This window comes from Topomyia yanbarensis, chromosome 1 (genome assembly GCF_030247195.1).
Source record: "Topomyia yanbarensis strain Yona2022 chromosome 1, ASM3024719v1, whole genome shotgun sequence".
Lineage (NCBI taxonomy): Eukaryota > Metazoa > Arthropoda > Insecta > Diptera > Culicidae > Topomyia > Topomyia yanbarensis.
The window spans coordinates 34,027,791-34,040,242 of record NC_080670.1 but is presented as its reverse complement, the minus strand read 5'-3'; the positions used below and the strand labels follow the sequence as shown (position 1 = coordinate 34,040,242).

General features: G+C 38.2%; 1 protein-coding gene across 2 annotated transcripts in view; it reads right to left on the bottom strand.

The window, feature by feature from the left end:
- Positions 1-12,452, bottom strand: part of LOC131677342 (tachykinin-like peptides receptor 86C) — a 170,046-nt gene that overhangs the window by 142,271 nt on the left and 15,323 nt on the right. The window lies entirely within an intron of this gene.

Here is a 12,452-nt window from a genome sequence, read left to right as displayed (position 1 = left end):
GCCCCTCGTGGGTGCATAGCGAAGTTTGTTTAACCCTGGTGCTGAAAGAAGATTTCGCTAGAGTTTCTGAAGATGTTGCACAAAATACAAGGGCGCGAGTGCCGGAGGGTTAGTTGTTTTGAGTTTTACAATCAAGTACGAGGGAATAGGCCTTTCGACCCGCGTCCTCACTACAAAAACACCGTTGGGAGTACCCGGGAAGAAGTTTTTCCAAGTATCAAGCGTAACGGATTCTTTTTTTCCGTATTGTGGCGTGCATTTTGCAATTGGCTGCGAGGCAGTGGCGTAGCCAGGGGGGGGTTTTGGGGGTTAAAACCCCCCCAAACCAAAATTAATTGGATCGAAAAAAAAATTGATACTGACGAATTTAATTTAATATTCCACAAAATATTTTTGGAAAAATATTCTCTGGTCACTACATTGAGAACTGTGTTTAAAGCGTCATGAGAACTTTTGGAAAATTGTGGGAAGGGGATCTTGTAACTTATCTCTTAGCCAAAATCCCATAGTTGTCAAATTACTTCAATGTAAAATAAAATAACTGTCTGAATTATTATGAGCTCATTTTTGGAAAGATGCTTCAAAATATGGATTAGAGACAATTTTTCGAATGGGAATCTAAATTTGAATAGGTTGATTGCATATAAAACATAAGCTTGTTTACCGAAAACTTGCATACATTTCAACATTTGCTGAAAATGTATTTTTTTAGATTGTGTAGAGTTTAGACAACAATTCAATATGGTTAACAACAAGAATAACATTTCAGAAACTAGTTGAAAGCTGATGTAATTTTGTCTCTAGCGGGTCAGGATCGGTTTTATGAGCATTGGATTTTTGTTGTATTATCAACTATATGAATAGCCTCTTAGCAGGATGCAATGAATGGCGTACTAAAATTTTGTGTGCTACGTACTAGTACTGCAAGTTGTGAGGTTGACTAATGAAGAAAAGTAAAATTAATGCTCGATAATTTTTTAACGGTCACGATCACATTCATTCGAAACTGCCAAATTTCGATGTCAAGTAACATTAAAGAATTTCAAAACGTAAAACTGTTCATCTACTGATAGAATAATTTTGACGGTTAATCCTCCTAGAAGTAATTATAGAGAAGAATTACTCTTCAAGCAAATTTGGGTCGGGACTTAATGTCTCCAGCAAAGTTTTCGAAAGTGCTATTTCAAACAACTTTGTCAAAGACATAAATATCCCACATATTCAGAGTATAGAAATATAGTAATAGAAAACCTTTACAACAAGCTATTCTGAAATTACTGTATTTGATAAATCTCTTCTGCGGTAATTAAATTCACATTGCGTTCAAGGTGCCTTTGAAGCATACAAAAAAATAAGGGAACTGGATTTAAAACAAATAATTCCCAGATATTAAAAGGACTCAAAAACACAAAGAGTGATTCCATTTTCAGGAGCTAGCATCAATTCGGCGCTAGCTTAGTCCGCCCACCAAGTTAGTGTCGGATTCTGATGAGATGAAGTCGAAACGCAAGTTTCAGTTCCATCCATCCATAATTTAGTTATAGGTTTTGAGTTCTCAACTCGCAATGATTGTTTCAAACAATTTTATCAGTAGCGCAGAAAAAATAGTTTTCACCTAAATTTTTCTTCACTAAGAGAAATATAGCAGGCCCAGTCCATTTAAATCCCTATATGTTGAATTCATGTAGCCTTCATATTTTCAACAAAATTGTTTGAAATGACATTATCAAAAACTTTGCTGAAGGCACCATGTCTCTTAATATTTTTGAAAAATTAATTCACCATAATTACCTATATGAGAATTAAACACTAAAAAATCTATATCAAAGCAGGCGCTGTTTTATGTTGATAACTTCCCGAAGTTGTCAAACCTTCAAAGTCAAGGATTATTATATTAGGTGATCTTGAACGTTGAAAATTTTTTAGATCATTTATCCCACTTTAAAAGATCGCAATTTTTGACTTCATTGACATATTATACAAGAAAATAATCTATAGAGGTTTGAAAACTGTTCCATGTTAATCCTTCTTTTTTGTAGACTGGAATGACATCTGTTAGACTACTTATGTTTTTGAGTTTTCAATAATTTATCAAACTCATATTAAATTTTAGCATTTTTTCAAAAAATTTGCGATTTTCATCAAAACCCCCTCCAAACCTAATTTCTGGCTACGCCACTGCTGCGAGGTGATAGGTAATGTAGCCTTACATCTATCATTTTCTATATACACAAGAATCTTAATTCCAACGTTGTTCAACCACGTGTTTCAAGTTGTTTTGCAAAACGAAATTCTCGGCTTGGCTAGCGTGTTGAATGATATTAATACTGCGTTGCGAAGATGATGATACTGAAGGTACGCAGCTTCCGTAAGCTTAAGCAGCACTTTTATCTTCAAAAGGAATTGAGCAAAATTTAAAGTCAACGTTCGCGTCGTTGGGCCGGAGTAGACCTTTTTCGTCAACTTTACTCAAGATAACAAGAATAATCCATTGTATCCTTTGTTCTCGACACAATGCACACTAGATCGAGAGGCCTGTTGGTCACTTGGCTAGTTTGTAGGTCTGACTGCCTCAGAGGTAGAAAGTAGACTGTGGTCAGAATGTTGTTGTTATTACTGTTTGTTGGCGACACATTGCACCGAGATTGGTGTGTGGATCACATGTAAAATTCCAGGGTAATAAGCGACCAAAATCAAAAAAAAATATATGTGATCCCAAATTATACTTGCTAAACTTTGGTCGCTTGAAACTTACATTAAATTTACATTGCACATTTTCGGAAAGTACCGATGTTTTTACACAATATTAACAAATAATGCAAATAATGGCGTTGTTTTCAAAAAAATCCGAAAAACGATTCTTTGAAGAAGAAAATGGACATTATGCGACGCAAAATTTATTTAGAAAACATATAAATTTTCAAAAGCAAATATTAAAATTATGTACAGTGCCATTTGAACTATATCATGAAAGTTGAAAGCTAGTTTATAATTTTGTGGAATATTTCACGTGCAGAGTCAATCCATGAACAATACACCCAAAAAAAATTCCCCAATGCAACAAAGGAATTACACAATTAGCTTATTCCGTTCACACCAATCAACGAACAGATTGATTGAAGACGAACACAATCATCGATGTTACGCACAATAAAATTCAGCTTTAGATCGTCCGCGTACACAAGTCTGCATTCTGGTGCAAGTAACAGCATTACATCATTGAAGTATCACACGAACAGTAGTGGGGTCGAGATTACTGCCCTGCGGTACTCCATATAAGTTTGTGAAACACAACGAAGTTCTCGACTCGAGTTTGACACGAAGAGATCTTATGGCAAGTTGTTCACGAATTTTGGAACAATTTTTGTGACTCATTTTATCTATAAGTAATTGATTAACAAGCGCAAACTATAAGATTATGAGTAACTTTCAAGCTCGGACGATGTACCTTAACGAAAATACACAGTTTTTGTTGGATAATGTATGATTACGACACTTGACTACATAGCTATTTCCAACAATACAACGCGTGTTTCGAGAGCCATTTTCTTAGTTCGACGGTAAAGTCCCTGAATCGCCCCAGCTCCGAACCTTCTTATACTCAAAGTTCACTAACAGAAACGAATTGTTCTTTCCTTTCAATAATGAAATATTACCTCCCAAACGAGCAATTTCATACTATGGGGTAGACGTTTTCCACCACAACAGTACAGTAGCTTGCGGATTATAATTCCGGCTCATAAATAAAGTAAAATTAATAAAGCTTCGGGAGTGTGCGACCACCACCAGTGAGCCCGTATGAATTTTTCATGAGGTGATAAATTGATTCAATTAAAGCGGACCCTACACGGGACAAGAATATTGTCAATAAAAATATTGACAAGATTGCATCAATCCGTCAATCCCATTTGATTTCTACATGATCAATATTTTCAATATACCCTTACACGATCAATATATTGATCAATAATCGATTTATTGTCAATATTTCTGCACGTGTAGGGTCCGCTTAAGGATTAAAATTTGCCCTTTCCAACAGCAGCTGCTGGGTAAGCGAATTTGCAGAAGAACACTATATGCATGTTGACTTTTTGGTTTTCATCGAAAGAAAAACTCAGTAGGGTATGTACCAATCACCGTCCAGAATCTGTTCCGGATGTTTCAGCTGTTTGTTGTGTCTATTTTTGTACTGCAAAGCTGATATTAATTTATTTTTTTCTGAAAAGGCGTTCAACTACATTGATTGGATTATGACAAAAAACATTAATTCCATTCCGGAGGCTGCAGGCGACCAACTGGTTAAAAAAACTGGTCTGAACCAAATAAGTGAATTATTTGTGCTGGATTACTTCCGGAACATTTACTACACGAGAGTGGACCACTGCAAAATCAGTACACGTTTCATTTGCGTAGTGGATTGAATTAAAGGATCAAATTATTACGCACGAACGAATCGAATACTCAGCATCATTCAATATGCCATTGCTCATCATCCTACGGCAGAGATTCGAACCTATTTATCACACATTTTCGAGTCAAATAAGTGTCAAGCATCATATTTCGTGGGCGGGATAGGGTAATAAGTAAATTAGGTGAGCTCAACCAGCAGGATTCTGTAATTTGATAGAATCGAACGGTGTCATTCTGGGCGGAGCACCAACTACATCACACTAGTAAAGTAAAATCGTTTTATCGGAATTTAGTTATGATTCACATACTCCCCACTGAGAAGCCCAAAAAATTGTTTCAAAATCGTTCAACACGGATCCTACGATGGACGGAGCGGTAATTTGGACGTCATCCAACGTTGGTCCAACGTTGGTTTCACATCGTTGAAATCAGCGAGAAAATCCATCAACCGGATGAGCCAATGTGTGATGGAATTAAAAACCTTCACCGCAGGATGAATGGAGCATTTCATCTGCATAAATAATATAGGGGAAGACGAGGCAAGACCGCCACCCTAAGCAACTCAAAATAGGCAAAGAATTTGACTTTCTTGTGATACATCTGAAAGACCAAAATTATTGAAATTTTTGAAATTGTGAAAAAATAGTGTTTTTTACTGCCAGAATTACACACATATTCACGGATATTGGTCGTCAAACGGTGAGATAACATAGTTCACACAAGTTTCCTATCTAATGCCGATAGAAGCAGCATGTGGGGCTGCGAACGGAACTAGGCGCGAAAACACTACCGTGAAATAAATAGTTGATTGGACAGGGGCGGATCCAGAAAAAAAATCGGGAGGGGGTCGAAATTTAGATTAAATTAAATTAAATAGAATTTTTAAAGATTCAGTATTGGTGGTCAAATTTGGTTTGAAAAGATGTTGAGTTTGAAACTATTATCAAATTCATACAAATTTGAAATTGTTCATTAAGTTAAAAAATAACAACAAATTTAAAGACTTCATATATAACAGGGTCCGGTCGGTCTTACTCCGCCGTGCTATCTTACCCGGCCTTCCTCTACACCTTCTGTACCGTACGCATACGGATGCTGTACAGAAGATTTTTCGGTTTGCAATTGGTACCAATCACCACCATCCATCATTCCGTGCAATAAACTGGATGGACAATGCCGGAAGCCTTTCTGGCAGGGACATTTCTGATTCCTGCTTGCCTGATGGAATGGAGCGGGTTTTACATCCTATGTACATCATGCAGGAGTGATAATTGAGTTGTAAGAATAGAGGTGACAACGAAAGAAGTTTACTCGAAGGCTCTGGACAAATGAGATTATAACTACTAGAGAGAGCAAAGCGCTACTGTCTCCATGTACTCACGGACTGAAACATAGGGTCTCGCTCTAGCATGTTGTATCCCATTACTTTGACTTGTGTGTACCTGGGGCAATAGGTGTCAAACTAATGGGCCTAGCATATGTGAGAGCGAGATGATAAATTTTCAGTGTTAGCAGCGACATGCGACCTCTAGTACTTATAATCTCTTTTCTCTGGACGTTCCCCATTATAGATCAATATCAATCAGTATATCAAAAAATGGTGTTTCTTTTCGACAAAAAGTTGAATGATGGTTGCTGTAATTTATCTTGCCTCTTCGCTGAGTTATGGAGCTAACCGGGCATCGTAATTTTTATCTTCACACGCGGGAAGGCTCCATTTTCCATCCATTCTATAAGAATAAGTCGCACAATTCTCCATCTCCATAAATGGCTTGAGAATATTTTTTCCAATCCATCATAACTGATAATCACTCATTTCTAGGGTGACCATACGTCCTGGTTTCCCAGGACATGTTCTGGTTTTTCACTGACTGTCCTGGTGTCCTGGGAAGTCTAGGAAAAAGCTTGATTTGTCCTGGTTTTTCTCCTGTAAGCCTGATAACAGGTGTTCAATAAAAATGAGTTTTTTCAGTCATGTAGTTTAAAAACAAAAAAAAATCTTCAACGGATTCAGAATTTTTTATTAAAAACATAATGTTTATTCTTCAAAAAAAAAAGTCAATGAATATTAGAGAAGGGGCCCTGGTCAGCCGTACCAAAGATAAACTCAAGATAGAGTGGTTCGATGTTTCCCATGTACCATCCAAATGCGACCCCTCGATTAGCCCGCTTCACCGTCAGGGTGACAGCTCAATAATAAACTAAAGCGAAGCCTTGCGAAAAAGAAATAACATCGATCTTTGCGTCGTATCTATGACAAAGAGTTATTAAGAAAATAACAAGGAAATTTTCGGCAGCAAAGTAAACAAATCTCGGGGTCTTCAAAGTTCGGTAATTATCTGATATGTGAAGCAATATTACTATTTGCTATTGATAACTCAATTAGTGAATTAGTCTGCTAACCAACAATTGATATATTTGACGTCCGATTCTGCAACGATAGTCGGTAGCGATAGGTCGATGGTAAATTGTGAATTTTCTTAGTTAGAATTATTACGATATTAAGTGAAGGATACGAACAGAAACGGTCGTGTTCACTTCAATATTTTCGGCCATAAACGCGCGCCAAATAGGCTTTTAGTAGTAAACATAACTGTAATATATTTTACTGTCCATAAAGATTAAATGTTTCTTTCATAACAAGATTGTATACAACTTTGAGTTGATTCGTAACCATAGCATTTTGTCGACGCGTTCCAAAAATTATCGACGCCTATTAACGAGAGGACAGCAAAAGCATACTATTATTGAGTTCACCGATTCACGGTTGCTGAACCATACTTTGTTAATGGTTTGTATGGGACCTAATAATCTTGAGTTTATCTTTGGCCGTACGACGCAACTTAGTCGCGATGCTCTCATAAGAGCACTGGACGACACTGACGTCTTTCTTCCGGATACAATTCCGGATCCTGGTGGTTAACTGCTTCGTATCCTTGACTCGCCAATTACTTTTATACACTAAAGCACTGAGAGAGCCGAAAAAACCCCAATGGGACGGCACTGGGCCAAGTTAGTGGGGTTTCTTTCTTTCGGCACGTACAGTATCTTTTTCTGCTCAAGATACTCCAGCGTCTTCTTGGCGTAATGGGAAGACGTCTTGTCCGGCCAGAAGACGTACTTCCCAACTGAATGATGCCCCTTTAAGAACGGCAGAAGAATTTTCTCAAAACACTCCTTCTGGTACGCTTGTTGATTGATGGCCAGACCACTCGGCTTGAACCACGGTTTTGAAATCCCTCTGTCCGATATGGCGATGTACAGCATAACATTTCTTTTAACCCTTAAATGCGCAATGTTGTTTTAAAACAACATTGCGAAAACCATATCAAAATTATCATAGTAACGTATTAAAGCTTTCAGGAAATTTGAAAAAAATTGGTTTGCGCCTTTAAGGGTTAAATTTATGCTTAAACTTGTATTTTACTTCGGGGTGTGTGGCCGACTTTTCGCTGGAATAGTAGCTGTCATTTCCTGGAATGTGGGTGTTCGAGAGCAACAACGTATCGCGGTAATTGTTCGTCATCCACCGGCACTGCGATTTCACGATCGCTATCTGCTCGTCCGTGTCGTCGGGGGACCGAGTCTTCTTCCGACAGATGATGTCCTCCATCTTGAGGGCTCGGTGAATCAAAGCCGGCATCACACAAACTCGTTTCGTCCTTGTTGTCGAACAACTTTTTCAACGCTTCCTTCTTCTTCTTTGTCATTATCTTTGCCGGCGACCGCTACCGGCTTTCCGCTCCACGCTCAGGGATGCCAGGATCTGGTAAACTGTACTCACGGGCACGTTTTCGTTTCGAAAGTGGTTTACCGTAAACTTTTTTCCACGATGGCCAAGTGTTTCGTAAAACCGCACAACACGCTCGCGGAGTACTCGCTGTTTCGACGCCATCTTCGATTGAAGTGACAGCTCCCGAGTGAAAAGAAACATGTCTTCCATCTATAAGGAGTCCAGAGAGCAATTCTCTTGGAGAGAATTGCATTCACGCTCTTTTCTTTAATTACAGAAAGGTATTGAAATCATTCTCATTTTTTATTGAACACCCGTTTTCTAATTATTGAATTTTCGCTTTATTCACTCTGCTCCAGAGTACGACAAACAAAACTTAATACACTCGAATCTCTCAATCCGATGCATTTTTTAATCTCTCGATAGTACCTCGTTATTTCTTTTTCCAACTTACTTTTTTGAAAAGAGAATGAGCTGTAGTCTGTTTGCAACAACATTTGGAAATCGAACCGATTCCAGTTGTGGACCAAACTCTGGCCGCTATCAATGTCGATGAAACAATGATCCGAAAAAATTCCTTTAGTGCCTCTAATTTCCTTTAAGTGTCTCTCTTTAGTGTAACCTCTAAGAAGACACATCGAAGTTTTGGCAAGTGGCAGTTTTTCGTTTTACTGGAAATCCATTTCATAAAAAGGAAAATGGCGAAACAACAATAACTGTCGTGGAATAACCTTATTGAGCGCTCTCTCGAGCTGGTTATTATGGAACCCCTTTAAGATCAATACCAGTTCCTAATCAGTCTACTTTTCCATCTCAATCGGATCGGAAGCTACAATAGCGCTGCTTGTTAACAGTGAAGTGAATCAAACGAACGCTTCTACATACAGTCTGCCGTCTATATGTACCGCACCAGCAAAGCTATCGAAAAATAACAGTTGTCCCAAGCCAGTGTGGAAAATAATGCACCGTTACTTTCATTGATGCGGTATCGATCGTTTATTTAAAAATGATTGAAACTCAGCAGCAAAATTTGAACAATCTTCGATCCCATACAGTGGTCGTTTATCCAATCCGCCCTTGTATTCGCGAACGTAACGGTGAAAGTTTGAAACCTGGAGAAACTTTTTTCCAGGTATATCCAATGGTGAGAAGCAAATCTCAAATCACGCTGCGCACATATGAAGGACAGATCCCTACGTGCCAAACCATGTGTGAAAGCCTCTAATGAAACAACATCAACTGCGAGCAAACCCAAGAACATTAACTGAATCACCAACAATCGGAGTTGCAACTCAGCCACCGACGAATGCTGGAACAACAGAATCACACTTATTTATAGATTGTACTATTTATGCGGATTCGCCTTTAAAGTTGTTTTGAGTTATTCAAATATATTTAGGATAGCACTTTTCCCAATTTCCTTTTCAAAGTTAACACACATACTTTTGATTTCTTTATAAACATGTTGAGCAATTTTTATATTTTTCAAGAAAAAAAACCAAAATGATGATAATTCTCATATAATTATTGTAAACCGTATATTTTTTTTAAAGAACAGAACATAGCATACCGTTCAAAAAGTCTTTTCTTTTCTGAATAGCTAAAGGATTGAAAATAGGTTGAAAAATGACACCATCGCTACATTTTCGGTGCCGAAAGCCCAAAAAAATGTTTTCTTACCATAAATCAAGATTTTGAGAGTATATTAAATTGATCAAACGTGATTTTGTATTATATTTGACCAGACCTACAACCTTTACTAGTTCACTTTAGAAGTAGATTCCATTTCTTCTTTTGTAGCGTAATTAAATATCTAACAGAAGAGATGACAACAGGATTCTTTCTCTTAATTTTCTCTGCTAAGCCCTTTGATTCTTTCTCTTAATTTTCTCTGCTAAGCGCTGTCGACCATCATTCCCAGATTTCTTTTCACAATTTCCAAAAAGTACATCGAAGATTGCACACAAACAAAGATTTCACAAATCTAGCTGCATTCTAAAGTAAAATTAAATTTTATTTGTGTATCTTTTAACAATATACGTAGCTATATCGTCATTTAAAACTTTTTATTCCTTTTGCATGAAATGTTGATGTGTATGAAACATATCCAGAATGGATCTAGCAGCAGTGTTACTTAACCCTTTTGTAAATATTATGGAAGCAAGTGATTGACAAATTGACCTATGAAGAGCTGGTTCAATATTGAGGTTAGGACTGGAGCAAATTAGCTCGCGATATCTTCTCCTAGTTAAATATCATAACAAATCAGCTGTCTTCAGTAGGTTGGAAATGATACACCGAACATAATATCAACCCAACCCTGAGCCTATTTTTGCCCTATTTCTATTAGGCTGCGCATGCAGACGAAGTCGACATAAATACAATATTCATTCTTCAAAAGGGCTAAATAAATTTTTGAAAGCAAGCTCGTTTCACACATTATTCCGCTGTCGAGTTGAATGTCATGAAAAATACACATGAATGAACATCTTTAACCTTTGTAGAAACAATCAGCAAAACAAAAGTTTGTTTACAAATCTTATTAGCCCTATTCAAAGATTGATATGGAATAATTACTTTTACCACAGAGAACAGACAACCATGATCGAACAAAAATATTTAAAAAACGTGTGTAAACATTTAAATTAATATACGATAAACACTAGCGCCGCCACACCAACCTATCCCAACTATCCGACAATTCCATTCCGGAACCGGTTCGAAATCCTGAATGGATTCAGTATGGAGTCTTGCTCAAAGAAAACAACCGATTCCGACTCTATCGGTTCATGCATTTGAGCTGGAATTCTTGCTGGAAGTCCGCACCCGTTCCGGATTAGTTTGACTGGGTAGAGGAATAACCGCTGTCAATTCTGTCGAACTCAGCCACAAAAAACTTAACGACAGTAGCGCACCTGGTTTGGATATCCCAACTACATTCGAAACCGTTGGAGATTTTACACAAGTTGAATGCTGAAGATGGACGTCTGTTCTCTGTGCTTTTACTGTGAGCCTTGTTTACCGACACTGCCATCTAACTGTGAAGCAATTTTTGTAAACACGACTCACAGTAAAAATTTATTTGTGTCGACTTCGTCAGCGTGCACAGACTAATTAACAGCCTACACACTTGAAGCCGATGGTTAGAGCAGTGTCTACCATCTTTCTTCAACGCATTAGCCTAAATGGTATGGCGATAATTGGGGAACTCGCATTTCATCTTTTTGAGATCATTTTTGTTATAATATTAGTACTCATGAGCATGGATGCAAAATGCCTACCTTTTCTGCGGCTGTAATTTTTCTGCCTACATTCTCATTTCTATTTCGGCGCTACTGTCGTTCGCTATTACAGGACGCCCAGCGCTGTACGGCAGTCTGTAAGCAAAACAGTAACATGACAAAAAATACTGCCCCCAGTACCAGGGATACCAAAGGTACCGCTAAACTACATTTTTGTCGGTATATTTACATTTGCACAATCCGTACAGCCCGCTACAGCGACGCATCACTACAGCTCTTGCCAGAACGGTAGCCAAACCGAGTACATTTTCCCGTACAGCAGTAGAATACATTTTTGTTTTGCTGCTGTACTCCGACTGCTCAGTGAGAGTGTGGCGTAGTAAAGTTAGTTCTCTCGCTTTGTACACTTTTCTCTGCATAGTCAAAGGGAGAGGCCTGCACACGAAAGCGTTAATGCCGGTCGTGGCGTAAACGAACCGCATTCATTGTCGTCGTTTGTGATTAAAAATATTGAATAGATTAAAAATATTAAAGTGTAAAATAAGGAAAGAGAAGCTGTACCACTCGCGTCTGGTGGCTGTACTGGGGGCAGTATTTTTTGTCATGTTACTGCTTTGCTTACAGACTGCCGTACAGCGCTGGGCGTCCTGCATTAGCTAGCGACAGCTGCGTTGAAAGAAAAATGAGAATGTAGGCAGAAAAATTACAGCCGCAGAAAAGGTAGGCATTTTGTATCCTTGCCCAGTACAGCCTCCAGACGCGAGCGGTACAGCTTCTCTTTTCTTATTTTACACTTTTTAATATTTTTAATCTATTCAATATTTTCAATCACAAACGACGACACGAAAGCGGTTCGTTTATGCCACGACCGGCATTAACACATTTCTCCCTTTGACTATGCAGAGAAAAGTGTACAAAGCGAGAGAACAAACTTTACTACGCTACACTCTCACCGAGCAGTCGGAGTACAGCAGCAAAACAAAAATGTATTCTACTGCTGTACGGGAAAATGTACTAGTTTGGCTACCGTTCTGGCAAGAGCTCACGCGTGTTTTTTGTAAACGGCC